This window comes from Furipterus horrens, unplaced genomic scaffold, assembly GCF_987537825.1.
Source record: "Furipterus horrens unplaced genomic scaffold, mFurHor1.1.pri manual_scaffold_4, whole genome shotgun sequence".
Lineage (NCBI taxonomy): Eukaryota > Metazoa > Chordata > Mammalia > Chiroptera > Furipteridae > Furipterus > Furipterus horrens.
The window spans coordinates 45,287,129-45,303,765 of NW_028327174.1; the positions used below are offsets into that span (position 1 = coordinate 45,287,129).

General features: G+C 36.8%; 1 pseudogene; it reads right to left on the reverse strand.

Moving 5' to 3' along the window:
* Nucleotides 1-256: 256 nt before the first annotated feature.
* On the reverse strand, nt 257-989 carry LOC150011622 (serine/threonine-protein phosphatase 4 catalytic subunit pseudogene; annotated as a pseudogene).
* Nucleotides 990-16,637: the final 15,648 nt, after the last annotated feature.

The window sequence follows — 16,637 nt, forward strand, 5'->3', positions numbered from 1 at the left end:
TCACTGTTTTTTAAAATTTATTTATTCAATGCATTGTCTTTTTTTCCTCTCTAAACTTTTGTCTAAAAAAAAAAAAAAGGAAATAATAAAGAAATAATGGAAACTTAATGATTCAAGGGGGGGGGGAGGAAAGGAGTGTCCTTTTTGAGGGGAACTGCTCTCTAGCCCCAAAGCCCAGCCTTTGTCTGGGGAAGAGGGTAGAGTTACAGTGGTCTGAAGGGCTGAGCAGCTGGAGAGAGGGGAGAGGTGGAAAGGGTCACAAGGAATAGTCAGCCATGGGCTTCTTGGAGGAGATGCTCTCGGTCTCTTGAGGAGCAACCTGGAAGATGATGAGCTCTTTCTGGAGATGCTCATTCAACTCCAAGAGAGCCGCCACATTTTCACAGTGGTAGCAGTAGTTGAATGACAGCCACACAATGAGCACAGTTGCACTGAAGTGCCACTTGCAACCTTCTAGCACTTGTTGGTGGGCATGGCAGATCATGTCAATGTCATTCCTTGCATGGCAGTGGGCCACCATGTCAATGACAAATACATAGTTAGAGCCTGTTGTGTCTTCAGAGTCAGGGTCTGGATGGAGAGGGACAGGCCCCATGCACTCAAAAGATGTTGCCATCAATGATGGCCAACAGGCCGTGGTCGTCAAAGATGTCAGGACAGTAGCATTGTATGGTTACCCAGTGTATTTGTGCAGGAGGAACATTTTAATGCCATAGAAACCAAGACCCACAAAGTCTCCCATGAAGACATAATTGCTCCCAGAGATATCACCACCCACTCCTTGAAGTCATAGAATTGTGCATGGATGTCATCACATATTGTGACTGGCGAGTCCACCATGCATGTTGCTCTCCTCTACCAAGCTCTCTGGCATTAGTGCACAGGGCCTTGACTTGGCTCTTTCTGATGTTCTCTCAGCATGGCAGCTGCTGAATCTGCGGGTGCTGGTCACAGATCTTCACTATGGTCCATCCCTCACTCCTGTGCATGCCAGAAGGAGGGCACTGCTCCCTCCATTTTGCACAGAGGTCCCTGCTGCTGACTCCAGCTCTGGGACTCTCTGCCTTCCTCCTTCCCTTTGCTTTGGTCTCTTGCTATGCTCTTCAGTCTTTCCTTCTGTATCATTTTGTTGTTTTTCTCCTCTATCACCTCTGGTCTTCCCACCCCACTTCTCTTGATTTCTTCTTCAGATTTTGTTTACTATTTCTTATTTTTTCCCTTTAAAAATATTATTAGTCCTACATTCCATCTCTTTTTCAAGATATTTTTTGAAATAAAAAGTTAACTTTCTAAAAATGAATTACAGATGTATACTATATCAGAATATTATATTTAATAAAAAGATAATAAGTAATATATAATAATTAAAATATAACATTTGCTGAGAATTTACTATATACTATGTATATGAATGGGATTATTTTATTCTCATAAAAAACCTTGATCAATATGAATATTATTATTAATCTAGTTTATAAATAAGGGAATAGAAGCCTAGAGACTTTAAATATTTGGCACAAAACTATATAACTGATAAGTTTTAGAGCCAAGAATCAAATTCTGTCCAGAACTTATGTTCTTAATATTATGCTATAATGTGACCAAAACATGTGAAAACTGTCCCTATTAAATCTTGGAAGCACATGTTATGCATTCTTTCAAAGAAAATATTATGGACAATTACATTTCATGAAAAATGGTTTCACATTAGTAACAAGAAAACAAAAAGTACACATTAAGTGGGTAATCGTCGGCAGCCGTCCGTCTCGAGAGACGATGGTGTAGCTTCTTAAGAGTCTATCTGCACCGCCGAGAATGGCTGTGCAGTCCGACTCGGGAGTGACATGGTAGTATCTGTCTCCTCCCGTGTTGAATCGACATCTTGTGATGACGCTGGAGTGTCCTCTCCAGTGAAGCTGAAGCTACAGAACCTGGGCAGGGCGACATGGAGGGTCTGCTGTTGCCCATGCAGCAGACCCCCCCTCTCTTCGCAGCTGAAGGGTCCAAGGGAAAGACGGAGTCAATACAGCTTGGCTTCAGGTGTGCCGCAGGAGTTGCCGGTGTTGACTACAACGTCAAACCGCCTTAGGGACTCCGGCTCCGGATTTTCTGTCGGGGTTTACTCCCTTAGCCTTTCCCCTGAAGAGGTATGCCGCAAGGCAGCGGAGGTTTTTTGGAGTCAGAGTTTTCCTTCTCTGATGTGCCCTGACTGGAAGATCGAACCAGCGACACTTAGCTCGCAGGCCGACGCTCAATCCACTGAGCCAAACCAGCCAGGGACATAAGTGGGTAATAAAGCAATAAAATTGTAGTAAGAAATAAGAATATAATGGATGAAACTTCATTTTACATTATTGTCTTTTGAATTTGAATGAAGGTTTTGAATTCTTTTGAAAATAAACAATGGCATGAAAATTTTCCTTTCAGTAAAATTCATGAGTTTCACCATGTCCTCAATGAATGTTAAAAATAGAAAGTATGGCACATTGTATATACATTCTTCCTTTTCCTAATTACTCGTTTGTCAAGGAAGAGTGTTTAATAGGTAATTCAAAGTTTCAAAGAATTGAAATTAATTCTGGAAAGTAATTTTGTGCAATTTTGATTAACTTTTTCAACACAGTGGATATGTGCATATATATGTCTATCATCTGTAATCCCCCAGACCAGAAGGATCACTTACCATTTGTCTAGTATGGTCTACATTCAAAGTCAATAAATGCTGACAAAATTTATGGTAGTCAAATAGAGACAAAACAATTCTATAAATGCTAATAGTAATGCATGTTTTACGCACTTTAACTTGCAAATTGGATAGGCAGCTTTCTGAAAGAGTATTTTTAACATGACAAATGCATCTATGCACACTCTGGAAAAGGTGTTAAAAAGCGAGTTACGGGAAGGAAAAGGTGAGAACAATAATCTGTCTTTAGAGCATACAAAATAATCATGATATATATTAGGTTGTTTAGATAGGGAATAAATTAGCACTCAATTCTACATAGTAGCTTAACCATGAACTACCCTTGTAACATCAGAAGTAAGAAAAAATGAAGGCGTCCCTTTGCTTTACTGTGTTGGGCAGATCTGAATGTGTAGTGATGAAACATTGATGGTGGTTAGATCCTAAATTTGTTTTTCCACCTTTCTCATACCATCTTGCTCCACTAATGAGTTTTCTTCTTATTGCTCTGCCTTAAGATGCCTTAATTCTTTGATATATTATTACACTCCAACAAAAGAGCAACCTAGCCAAAATATAATAATTCTGCAACATATGAAAAAGTATGTTTGCTTTAAAGAATTCTTCCTAGTCTACCAGAAAATATTACTTATAAAAGTAAAAGTTGTTTCTACCGGGAGAGTTTGTATTTTTGTCTTACATTTTGGACACTTAATATGAGTTTAAGGACATTTCTGAAGTTTAGAATTTCATGAATTATGTATGATACAGGGAAATAAGATTTGTCTGGTTCAAATGTGAAGATGCTATTAATTTCAGAGAACTTTGTGACATTTTAATGTGCACATCAAGGATTAGGAGATATATAAGGTAGGAAGCAAATGCCAAAAAGAGAACAATTGTGGTTTGCTAAACACTGCATAAAAGGTTTTTATGCTGTTTATATGTCTGTAACTGCTAGGATTTCAGTTCATATAAAATCGTGAAATGTCCTGAGCTGAATTACTAAGTGTCATGTAGTGGTATAAGGAAATTATTTATAGAGTATCATCTTGAAAGAAGTTTTGTTTTTAATTATCAGTGACAAGGAAGAATAGTGACAAAATTACCTCACTCCCTACTAGGCAAAGTTTCATTTTAACAAATTTGAAATATTTGCATTTGACATCTAAAGCCAGACTAGATGGCAGACAGCTATACAAGGTGATTAGATTCAAAGGCCGAGACATCTATATTTTCTGTGTTGGTGTTGCAGCACCCAAATTTAAGCTGATTTTATAATATTGAATATGTATTACATGCCTGGCAGTGAACACTCTAGTAATTTAATAAAGGGTCTTTCCATTATAGAAACCTATTGCTAGGGAGTTAGTTAAATTTCCCATGGAATTTTGCACAAACACTCTTTTTAAATATTACTTCTTGCTTCTTCTTAGAGGATTACAGATATTGCAATATGTAATTTGCTTCTATCAGAGCATATGAGCCTGCTCTCATTTATTTTAAACTTTGATATAATAGTTTCTTCTTTTAAGCTTTTCTACTGTAATATAATGCTCATGATAAAAAATTCACAGCTGAATTTCTATGCAGTAAGTAATTTCCATTATTATTTAACTCTGGCTTCCTACTTATACTAGTTGATAATTCATAATATTTTTTATAGTTCATTCTTTTTAATGACTGTATTATCTACCATCTTATGAATAAATTATATATTATTTATCTATCTATTCATATTAAGGTTTTGCTATTTTTTCCAGCTTCCCTGAGATATAGTTAACATATAACATTGTGTAAGATAAGGGTATACAATATGTTGATTTGATACATTTACATATTATAAAATGATTACCACCATAGTGTTAGCTAACAATTCAATCATGTTCCATGTTATCATTTCTATTTTCGTGGTGAGAACACTTAAGATCTACTCTCTTAATTATTTAGTCGTCGTCGTCGGCAGCCGTCCGTCTCGAGAGACGATGGTGTAGCTTCTTAAGAGTCTATCTGCACCGCCGAGAATGGCTGTGCAGTCCGACTCGGGAGTGACACGGTATCTGTCTCCTCCCGTGTTGAATCGACATCTTGCGATGATGCTGGAGTGTCCTCTCCAGTGAAGCTGAAGCTACAGAGCCTGGGCAGGGTGATATGGAGGGTCTGCTGTTGCCCATGCAGCAGACCCCCCCTCTCTTCGCAGCTGAAGGGTCCAAGGGAAAGACGGAGTCAATACAGCTTGGCTTCAGGTGCGCCGCAGGAGTTGCCGGTGTTGACTACAACGTCAAACCGCCTTAGGGACTCCGGCTCCGGATTTTCTGTCGGGGTTTACTCCCTTAGCCTTTCCCCTGAAGAGGTATGCCGCAAGGCAGCGGAGGTTTTTTGGAGTCAGAGTTTTCCTTCTCTGTAATTATTTAGTATAGTACTGCTAATTACAGTGACCATGATGTATGTTAGATCCCCAGTTCTTATTCTTCTTAAAACTGGGAGTTTGTACCCTTTGATCAATATCTCCACATTTCCTCTGTGCCCCAGCCCCTGGTAACCACCATACTACCCTTTTTTTTCTATGAGTTCATCTTTGTTAGATTTTACAAATAAGTGATACCATAAAGATATATTTGTTTTTTGTTTTTCTCTAATTTTATTTAGCATAATGCCTTCAAGATTCGTCCATGTTGTTCTACATGAAGGATTTTTTTCTTTCTCATGGCTGAGTAATATTCCATTGTTTGTGTATATATGCTATGTTCTATATATGTGTGTGTGTGTGTGTGTGTGTGTGTGTATATATATATCTCACAACTTTATCATTCATCCTTTGATGGTGAATGGTAAGGAAAGGGAAAAAATGAAGTAGGAATTAAACTAGACCCTCCATGTATGTCTGAACATTTAAGATTATGCTAGAAAATAAGGGGGGTTAAATATTTCCATTCTCCTCATTAGGAAATCTCATTTAGATGTAGGACTTATGAGCTCTTTTTCTCACTGTGCATTTTATAGGTATTAAGTGGCTTATATTTAAACTTTCTTCAGGAATTTGGAGTTTTCTTTAGGACTTCTTACATAATTAGTGGACTGCCTATTAAATGAAATACTAAGTTATGAGACTTGAATTTTGTAAGAAATGGACATGAAAATATGGGTTTGAGGACAAATGATATAACTAAATATATGGGAATTATAGGGATATGGCTATCCTGGTTTGAGGATTTACAGGGTTTCTTTAAAATGTGTTTGAAACTGTAGCTATTATCCAATTTACTACCAAATAATTAATGGTGACTTTTTGCTATGGTTAATGTGGAGATGTTAGTAAAAAAGTTTGGATGGGAGAACATAGCAAGCATAAAATTTGGGGGAAGAATAAATCTGGGCCTGAAAATCTACGAGTGCCTGGCACATACTACTTTATGCTTAACAGTTCATTTTATAAATATGAATAATTATATTTTATAATGAGAAAAACTAATTAAATCCCTCCATTTCTTCTTTCTGTTGACTGCTTTTTATCTTCATTACCCACTTCCTTTTCTCCCCAACACATAAAAAATTAAATATGTAATATATATAATTTTGTTTGGGGTTTTTTAATAAAATATCCCATGTATTTTAATTTACATGATAATTTTTTATGTATAGATTTACATTTATATATGTACATTTGTACATATATCAATTTTTACTTTTTAACCCAAAGCTACATTTTAAAATTTATTTTTTAATTTAAGTATACTTGGTATACAATCTTATGTTGGTCATATTAGTTTCAGGTATACAGTATAGTGATTTGACAATTTTATACCTTCTAAAATTTATTTTTGAAAGTGTATCAAACTATAATATATATACAGAAAACTCATAAAATGTACAACTTGAAAAATGCTTACAAAATAAACACACAAGCATTACTAGTATGCAGATCAAGAAATATTACAATACATTATCGGCATCCCAAATGCCCCCTAATGCCCCATCCTAGTCACTTTCTTCCATAAAGGGTACCATCATCATGACTTTGAACACCTAAATTTGGTTTTACCCATTTTGAACTTGATATAGTTGGGATCATATGATATACATTCTTTTGTAACAGCTACACATTATATCTCTGAGATTCATCCAGGTGGTTATATTTATCAGTATTTCCTTCTCCTTTCTGTGTAATTTTCTATATTATAAATATACTATACTTTATCCATTCCCTTTTTCATTGGACTTTGAGATTTTCCAGGGTGGGCTATTACTCTTAGTCCTATTTGTGCATGTACTTTGGTAAACATATGCACGTATTTCTCCTGCTGTGTACTTAGGAGTATAATTGCTGGTGCATAGTGTATGCTACAAGCTCAACTTTAAGAGACATTGTTAAAGGATTTTCCAAAGTGGTTAACCACATCATGCTCTCCTCAAAGTGTGTGAGAATTTCACTTTTACTAATACCTGAAACTGTCTGCTTTTAATTTTATCTATTGTAATGGCTGTGTAGTAGTAGCTCATTGTGAAGTTACTAACAGCTTTATTAAGTTATAATTGACACACAATAAAATCACAGTTAAAATGTACAGTTTGATAAGTTTTGTCAAATGTATATACCTGTAATGAACTTATCTGTCAGCCCTAAAAGTTTCCTCACACTGCTTTTTTATTCCTCTCATCTGTCGCCCTTGGGTCAACCACTGATACCTCTGTTCCCATGTACACAGTCTTTCTTTCTTTCTTTTCTTTTTTTCCCCTCTAGCTGCTTTTAAGATTTTTCTATTTGTCTCTGGTTTCTATTTGTCTTGGTGTCAATTTATTCATATTTCTTGTAGTGGGCTTCGTGGTACTTCTATGAACTGTAGGTTCATTATTTTTATCTAATTTAAAAATTTGGGGCCATCATTTCTCTAAATAATTTTTTTTCTGGCTTTCCTCCACTCCACCAGAGATTTCAGCTGCACACATGTTAAGCTGTTTCAAGTTGTCCCACAGCTCACTGATGTTCTATTTTTCCCCCCATATTTTTTCTGTGTTTAATTTTGCATAGTTTATTGCTACATATCTGAGTTTACTATAACTTCTGCAACACATAATTTCCCGTTCATCACATCTGTTTTATTTTTCTTCGCTGAAATCTTATTTTCTTCTCTCTAGAATTTTAGAATATCAATTTTTCTTCTTTTTACTTTGTTTCATAGCTCATTAACATTCATGTTTTTTCTACTTTCTTAAACTTTAGGATATAGTTACAAAAGTTGTTTTAATATTTTTTTACTAGTTAACTTACTAATATAAATTACTATTAGCTGAAAATTTTTTTGGTCTGTTTCTGTTGATTGATATTTCTCCACATTCTGAATAATTTTTTATCCAGAATGCACACTTGGTATAATTTTTGATTGAATGCTAGATAGTATGAATTTTAACTTGTCAAGTGCTGGATATTTTTATACTTCTATAATTATTTTCAGGGTTTGTTCTTGGACTCATATATTAAACTTGAAAACAAGTTTAATCCTTTTGAGGGTTTTTAGTTAAGATGATATAGACATGATCAGAGACACCTGTATTGTAAATATCTACATAAGTTGTTTGTATTCTTTTCTTTTGGATTATCTACCTTTTCATTAATAATTTTTAGGATATATCTTTATCCTCTATATGAGCCTTTTATTGAACATATGTCAAAAATATTCTCTCTGAATCTGTAGCATGCTGTTTAACTTTTCCTCAACCAAAATATTGTTTACTGAGAAAAACATAATATTTTCCTCCCAGAATAGGGCTGTCAGCATTGGAACAGGGAAATAAATAGGTTGTCAAATGAATATAGATATAATGGTAAAATTTCCATTACCAGTTCACTATGTTGGGAAGTTTACTGGAGTCCTTCCTGGTATCTGTTCAGTCATAGCATGACCACACTATTTTCCTTTGCTGCTGCTGGGATTGATTGGTCCTGTTATAGAAAAATGAAGACAAGCTTTCCCTATGCCATGTGTTTGCCTAGAATGAGTCCTATAGATATTAATAATAAAAAAAAATCTCAGGAAATCTTTCACCAAGAAACATCATAAAATAAATGCACCAGTCTTCCTTTTTATTAAAAACATACTTTTGAAGATTAATGTTTAATCAGAGATAAAAATGCCTGTAAGACTATTTTCCTAGAAATATGAATCACCTAGTGCTTCAACTTTTCATAAAAATAAAAGAAAGAAAATGAATCTTTCTGCTTAAATGTATCTGAATGGGAACTTGTTATATCAGCTGTTTGTATTTCAAAGGGAAAAAGGTTAATTAAATAGATCCAATTTAATCACATTAAATTAGGTAATTTCAATTTCTTTGTCCAAATAATTTCCAAATATTCATTATTCCCAAATGATAAGGATTGGGGAAATGACCTCCTTTACCCCCACTCTCCCCACCTTCCTTTCCAGATAACATGAATTCATTTATTTTTTCAGAAATAATTGCCTACTTTGATACAAGACACTGAACCAGACCCTAACTCCCCAAAAGGAGTTTATAATCTGAATGGAAGAGATATGAATAAATAGGCAATAGAGATCAGTACAGCCTTTCAACACCAGGTGCTGGCTAAGGACTGAGGATTAGAGGAAGAGACATCTAACCTGACTTTCGTGTAAGACTTTTAAGTGTTATACATGTATCTCAGCATGCAGTGAAGTCAGTGGAGCCTCTCTAATCCAGGACATGGTTGTCTTTTCCAAGTAAATGAATACTGCAAATCTTTAAGTATGATCATGTCTGCTGGGTTTGTAGGGGGATGGAAGTGAAAGGAGTAGGAGTAAGGAAGAAGTCTGTAGAGAATTAACTAGGTTCTTTGAAAGGAAACTATATAAAGCAGAGGAATAAACTATCACTAGTTACCATCATTGTCATCATGACCATCATCAAAACTACCATTTATTGAGCTTCAACTCTATCCAGGGTGACCTACATACATTGAAACCTAGTGTCCATAATAACCCTGGTTTAAGGTTTTGCTGCTAGTAACTAGCAGAACAAGGACTGGATTACAAATCTGTCTCTTACAGACATGCTCCTTCCCCTTCAGTGGGGTTCCTCAAAGATCAGCCTGTGTAGTGCATTCTAGTCCAGTAAACTGGGAGTTAAGGGAAACATTTAATCAAATAACTTGAGGGCACATATGTAAGAGATACGTATAAGGCTCAGGCAAGTTGAATCTTTTCTATCTAGAAACGAAAAGAGCTGCTGAATATGTTAGATAATTTAAAGAAAACTGGTAAAACTGTAATGTAGACACTTCAAGATTCAGAGCCTGGACAGAACACCCAGAGACTAAATGGAGGACTGGGGGTGGTGGCTGGTGAGTGTGCCTGGAGGGATTGCTGAGTGCCTTTCTTAAATTAGCTAAGCAATGTAAAACCACAGTTGTTACACACCTGTACTCTGTAATTTGAAAGGGGGCAGGATATATACCCCCAACTATGCTACTTTGCTATAAAGATTATTTTGTGCTGAAGGCAACTGAGAATCAACAAATGCAAGAAGAGTTCTCTATCCTCCCCTTGTTGGCCTAAAATCAGGGCATAAATTCTTCTTTGAGGAGGGTGCCAAGGAAGAGGAGTCCAATTCTTATCACTGGAAACAGGGAGTTTCACTGAGATGAATCTGCATAAACAAACATTACTAAAATATCCCTTCTTTTCCATTAAATTTATCCACTGTGTATTTTTAGTCATTTTCCCACAATTTATTGCCCCTAGAAGCCCAACCCCCTTTCCTTTTTCTAGTCACTTTTCCACAATTTATTGCCTTTTGTTAAAATGATACATAACTCTCTAAGTCTAACCACTTCTTTGAGTTTTCCCTTTCCTTCTGTGATGCTCCTATGCACATAAAATTATTACCATCAGTAAAAATTGATGGTAAAATTTTCTCCTGTTAATCTGTCCTTTGTCAGTTTAATTTACAAGCCCCACCTACGTAACATAAGAGAGTAGAGGAAAATTATTTTGCCTCCTTGTCATTGTGAACTCTAGACCATTTATTTTCACTCAGGGGGTAACATAATGTGGTAGAAAACCATCTGGTTAGGAGTTGAGGTCCTCGTTATCCTTAGCCTGGACATTAGTTACTTTTGTGACTAAGTTAAAGGACTCTACTACTAGTCTTTGTGCCTTCATATCCTTATCAGTATAATAAAAGGGTTAGACTAAAAGGGATGACAAATAATGTTCACGTCATGACTAGAGGGCTTTGTCAAAGAAGATTGAGAAGCCACGTGTAACACAATAACTTACTAACATCTATAATAGGCACTGGAGCAGAGTAACTCCAATAAGTGCAGAATATATGTCATCTCTAGAATAAAAGATGGGTAAAATTTCTTCCACTTCTAGCATTCATTGAATTAGTTTGTACCCTTTAATGGGTTGTTGAAATAGGCTGGGAAAATTCAGCTTGTTCAAATTCCTCTGGAGAAAAATGTGGGCAAATGTCTGAAGCAATGATACAATGTTTAGGGTAGAAATGAAATCCCATTTGAGTCTTGGGTGGTAAGAGCTGCAGTGCAAGATCTACCAAGAATGCAATATTGTATTTTTCCCATGTTGTTCAAAAATTGTGTTTGGGTGCTTCAGATGCTTAAATTAATATATAATTAATATATAGAGATAGACCACTCTACTTCCCACTGCCTCCTCAATTCTACTGTTTAGGTTAATTGGCTGTTCTGGGGAAGAAATGATATATTTAGGAGGAATCTATTTAGTATTATCGATGACTTGGTTTCAACAAATTAAATTTATTTTTTAATTTTTAAGTATATTTTATTGATTATGCTATTATAGTTGTCCCAATCTTTTCCCCTCCCCCCCCTTTGCCCAATAGCTCCCTTACTTCCAGCAATCCCTCCCCTCTTAGTTCATGTCCATGGGTCATGCATATAGGTTCTCTGGCTTCTCCATTTCCTATACTATTTATGACGTCCTCCTATTTATTTTGTACCTATCAGTTAGGCTTTTTGATCTCTGCACCTTTCCCCCATACTGCCCCTTCCTCCTCCCCACTGATAACCCTGCACATGATCTTCATATCTGTGGTTCTGTTTGTTCTAGTTATTTGCTTAGTTTGTTTGTTTTTGTTTTTTTAGATTCATTTGTTGATAGTGTTGTCATTTTACTGTTCATAGTTTTGATATTCTTCTTTTTCTTAAATGTGTCTCTTTAACATTTCATATAATAAAGGCTTGGTGATAATGAACTCTTTAGCTTTACCTTGTCTGGAAAGCACTTTATCTGCCCTTCCATTACAAATGATAGCTTTGCTGGATAAAGCAATCTTGGTTGTAGGTCTTTGCTTTTCATCACTTTGAATACTTCTTGTCAGTCCTTTTTTGCCTGCAAAGTTTCTCTTGAGAAGACAGTTAACAGTCTTATGTGAGTTCTTTTGCAGGTAATTCTCTTTTTTGCTCTTGCTGCTTTTAGATTCTCTCTTTATCTTTAACCTTTGGCATTTTAATTATGATGTGTCTTGGTGTGGTCCTCTTTGGGTCCAACTTGTTTGGGACTCTCTGTGCTTCCTGGACTTGTATGTCTATTTCCTTCACCAAATTAGGGAAGTTTTCCTTCATTATTTTTTTAACTAAGTTTTCAATTTCTTGCTCCTCCTTGTCTCCTTCTGGCACACCTGTGATTCAGATGTTGGTACATTTAAAGTTGTCCCAGAGATTCCTAAGCCTCTCCTCATATTTTTCAATTTTTGTTTCTTATTTCTGTACTGGTTGGCTGTTTGTTTCTTCCTCGTGTTCCAAATCATTGATTTGAAGCCTGGCTTCTTTCCCTTCACCATTGGTTTCATGTGGATTTTTCTTCATTTCACTTAGCATAGCCTTCACTTCTTCCCTTATATGTTTGTCATTCTCAATCATTTCTGTGAGCACTGTTATCACCAGTGTTTTGAACTCTGTGTCTGTTAGGTTGGCTATATTCTTGTCACTTAGTTCTCCCATTGGAACCTTGATATGCTCGCTTTTTTGGGCCACACTTCTCTGTCTCCTCAACTTGACAGCCTCCTGTGTTTGCCTCTGCATTAGGCAGAGCTGTAACACCTGTTACATTGTAAGGGGCAAAGCCTTAGGTATTAATCAGTGCTAGGCTCCCTGTTTCATTGCCTTGTGGCACTGTATGTGGGGGAGGGGTCAGAGAGGGAACAATGCCACTTTTCTAGACACTTCACCTGCTTCCCGTATGTGACTGCCACCCCTTTAGCTGTTGCCCTGGTGGTGGTTCCCAGAGTGGGTGGGTTTGCATACGTTCTAGGACTGTGGGGACCTCTCAACAGATTCTTCTGAAAGATGGCAGTTTCTTTCACTGCCCCAAAACCCACTGGTTTTCACAGCCAGAAGCAATGAAGCTTTATTTTCCTGGCACTGGACCCACAAGCTGCATGGACTGGCCTGGGGCTGGGATCAGTTCCCAGTTGTCCCTCCCGGCTTTTATAATGTGTGACCTCTTGTTCCACCTGCCAGCTGTCCACAGCCACTGCCTTGCCGCAGCCACCACAGCCACACCATGTTCTCTCCACCCCAGCTCCTCATCTCTGCCCCTCCTACCTGTCTGGATGAGTATTGCTTCTTTATATCTTTGTTTGTTGGACTTCCATGCTGTTTGATTTTCTGGTAGTTCTGGTTGTTTTCTGTTTTGAGGTAGATGTAATCGTTCTTATGTTTGCGGGAGGAGGTGAAGAGTGTCTACCTACAATTCCATCTTGACTGGAAGTGCATCTGAATTTATTTAAACATGATCATCTTTGTAGCTGTTGCATTCAAAGTTTCAGAAACTTGTTCCCAAATAATTTAAGTATACTCCCACTTCCTTCTCCCAGATGCAGATATAATTTATGTAGAAGCAGACATTAAAATAAGTCACTCAGGGCAGACTCACTTTCATTTACAGAGTGTTCTTTTGGGGAAAGTATTAAATCAATTTTAACCTGTTTGGGCCTGCATCCGAATAATGTGCAGGCCTGTTTGAAGAGAATCAGTTTTGAAATTTGTAAAAGAGATCATATGAAATGCATTACTCAATTAAGTAAAGGACTTTATACTTTATTATAGAATACTGTACCATCTGCCATGAATATAACTAATTAAATTTGACTTGGTATGTGATTTTAACAAACAGTTGAAAAATGAAAATTCTACATTGAGTTCTTCAGGAGCACCTGAAATGATAGATACCCACTGGGAAAGATTGCATCCAGCCCTGCTCAGGTTGCAAACAGACTTTCCATTGTCTGGCTGCAGTCTGCATAATGTTTGCATTAAAAAGCAGGTCACTTTCAGTAACTACTCACAAGCAACACAGAAAACCCAAATGCAGTGTTTGTCTGCTATTGTCAAAGAAATAACAAGCTAACATGATGAAATCAAAATGGTTGCAAAGCTTCCCTGGCCACAGGACAGAAATGACAACTTCACTCTGAAATGTATTGCCAAAAATCTCTGTTTAAAAAGAGGCCCTAAAGGAACCTGTACAAAATATGCATTGTCTAATACTGCTATTGAAGTGAAATGCTACAGTGACAAATCGAGCTAAAAGTCATACTACTCCTCAGTCTCAAATATGAGGCAATCAAAAGTAGTCATCTCTGTGTGGGTCATATGGAAATAGTATTATGTTACTTTGTCAGGAGAGCTATTAGGGGAACCAAGGGATTTAGAATATGCTTTAAACCAAACCTTATATAAGCTTATCTATATGGATGCTAGGGTAACAAAGTGATTAGTTAAACTATAAACATTTCGACCTGAAATGTGACTACTCCATGTCAACTCCTGAAGCATCACGATATTTGACTTTCTCACTTTTCACCCAGATGTTCTTATTCTTTGTTGACATAGCTTTGGTCCTTTGTATCAACTGAACAAATGCACCATTGCCTGAGTGCTAGCTTTATAACTTTTATGAAAACTAAGTATTTTGAAGATCAGTCATTTCTCCAGGGAATTTTCATAGAATTAATGCATTTTGATATTTAAATGATGCCATGTCTTTATCAAAAATAAAATGACAGCATATTATGTTCTTAAGAAAAGAAGCATACCAAAGGACTTCTTGATTTGTTCTAACAGTTGAATAGGTGTCCTTAAAAGAGGAGATGGACAAGTGCAGCTGCCTATGTGCCTATGGGATCCAGAAACCTAGGAACAGTGTCAAGAAGCTGATCTATAAAATTTGGTGATAAAGGAGCATATGTTTACACTTTGGGGTGATGGTGTTTATGAAGCACTCAGCATCACCACTCTTCAGAGGAGGGTTGGAGTTGAACAGAAAGTAAGATTTTATCTGAGAAACAGAAGGAGTTGATACCATGAGGGCCTATATGAGAGAGAGGTCCCTCAAGTTTCATTTGTTCAGGAATTCAGAATCTGTGGGTAATGAGCATTTTGTAATTAACTAGCTCATCAAATATTGAGGTTATTTTTTGGTAACTACTTTTCCTGGTACAAAAAACCATGGTTATCTTGGGGGGCTACATAAGACAACTGAATTCAGAGTAACCTGTTGACATATGGGAATGATAGGAACAAATGCCAAATTGAAATAAGCAGAAGGAACATATGAAATAAATCACTGCAAAGCTGAACACATGTAGGTAACGCTGGCCAAATTGAACTTGGGAGAACTAGGGAAAACAGAATGAGATAAATGCTTGAGGTTGCAGTCAGGGAACACAGTAATTCTCCCGAGGCCAGAAGAAGCTCCAGCATACAAACCTGAGCTATGGGGTTTGAAGGCAGCTAGAACAAATTTCCATCTAGAAAAACCATCAAGCCTTACTCTTCAATTGCATATTTATCAAAGGCATTTTACAGGATATCCCTGTTAAGCTGACATGCCTGTATACAATATGTGCTTCCTTAAGAATGGTTTTACAAACATATATTATTTGCCTAGTTGGAAAATCTCAAACATCTTTTATAAATACATTATCCAGGTATTATTCAAAACTGGAACTGTATTCCTGGTGAGATGACTTCTAGCAGGTCTCTGTGGGATTTCCCGATCAAATACCGTCTGAGTAGGTGATGACCAGACATCAGTCAGGAAGAATGGTGGCTTGCACCTATGCTCATTGGAAACACATCCTATAAAATCAGGGCGCTGGGCATCCCTTTCGGTAGCCTGTATGAGGTGGTGCCAGCCTGAGAAGAATCTTGTCTTACGTCTGAAGTTCCCCTTTAAAATTGTTTTGAGCCAATCTGTCAACAGGTGTATGCTTTTTCTGCCAGATAGTGGCAATTAAAATATCAACTGCTATTTCCTTGATTGCAGAGGGGGAATGGGAGGTTAAGATGTACTCAGTGCAGTTTAGGTTAGAGGCAGCACCTGGGTTTCTGTAAGGAATGGTTTTATCCAGTTTAGCAGTTGATTTGATTGAGAAAATGTATCAGATGACATTTTTCAGGTCACAAAAAGGCCATAATGTGAAACAGAACCTTAGAAAGGACAGTCATTAACACCCCCGGTCCCCACAGTGAGTGGATACAGCCACTCCTCTCTTGGCTAAACGAGAGGTTTGGAACTTACATAATAGAAATGTTTTAGACTCGTGCCCTAGAGACAGATCTTTGGTGTACATACTTAATTCTAGAAAACTACCCACTTTTTGGAGTTGAAACAATTCTGCTTTCCTTTCCATTTGATATATCTCACCAGGAAGCACTGTTAGATGTTACACCTCCCTGCTGAGATAATAATATTAGTAGTAGTAGTAGTAATTATAGCTATTATTTATGAAGTTTTTACTATGTGCCTGGCACTGTTCCAAGCATTTCACCAGTATTATTTAATCCTCACAAAAACCAATGAGAGATGGGTACTGTTATTTCCATTGTACTGATAAGAAAACTGAGACAGAGACTTCTGGCCAAGATGGAAGCTTAGACTGACATGCTCGGTATCTCTCTACAACT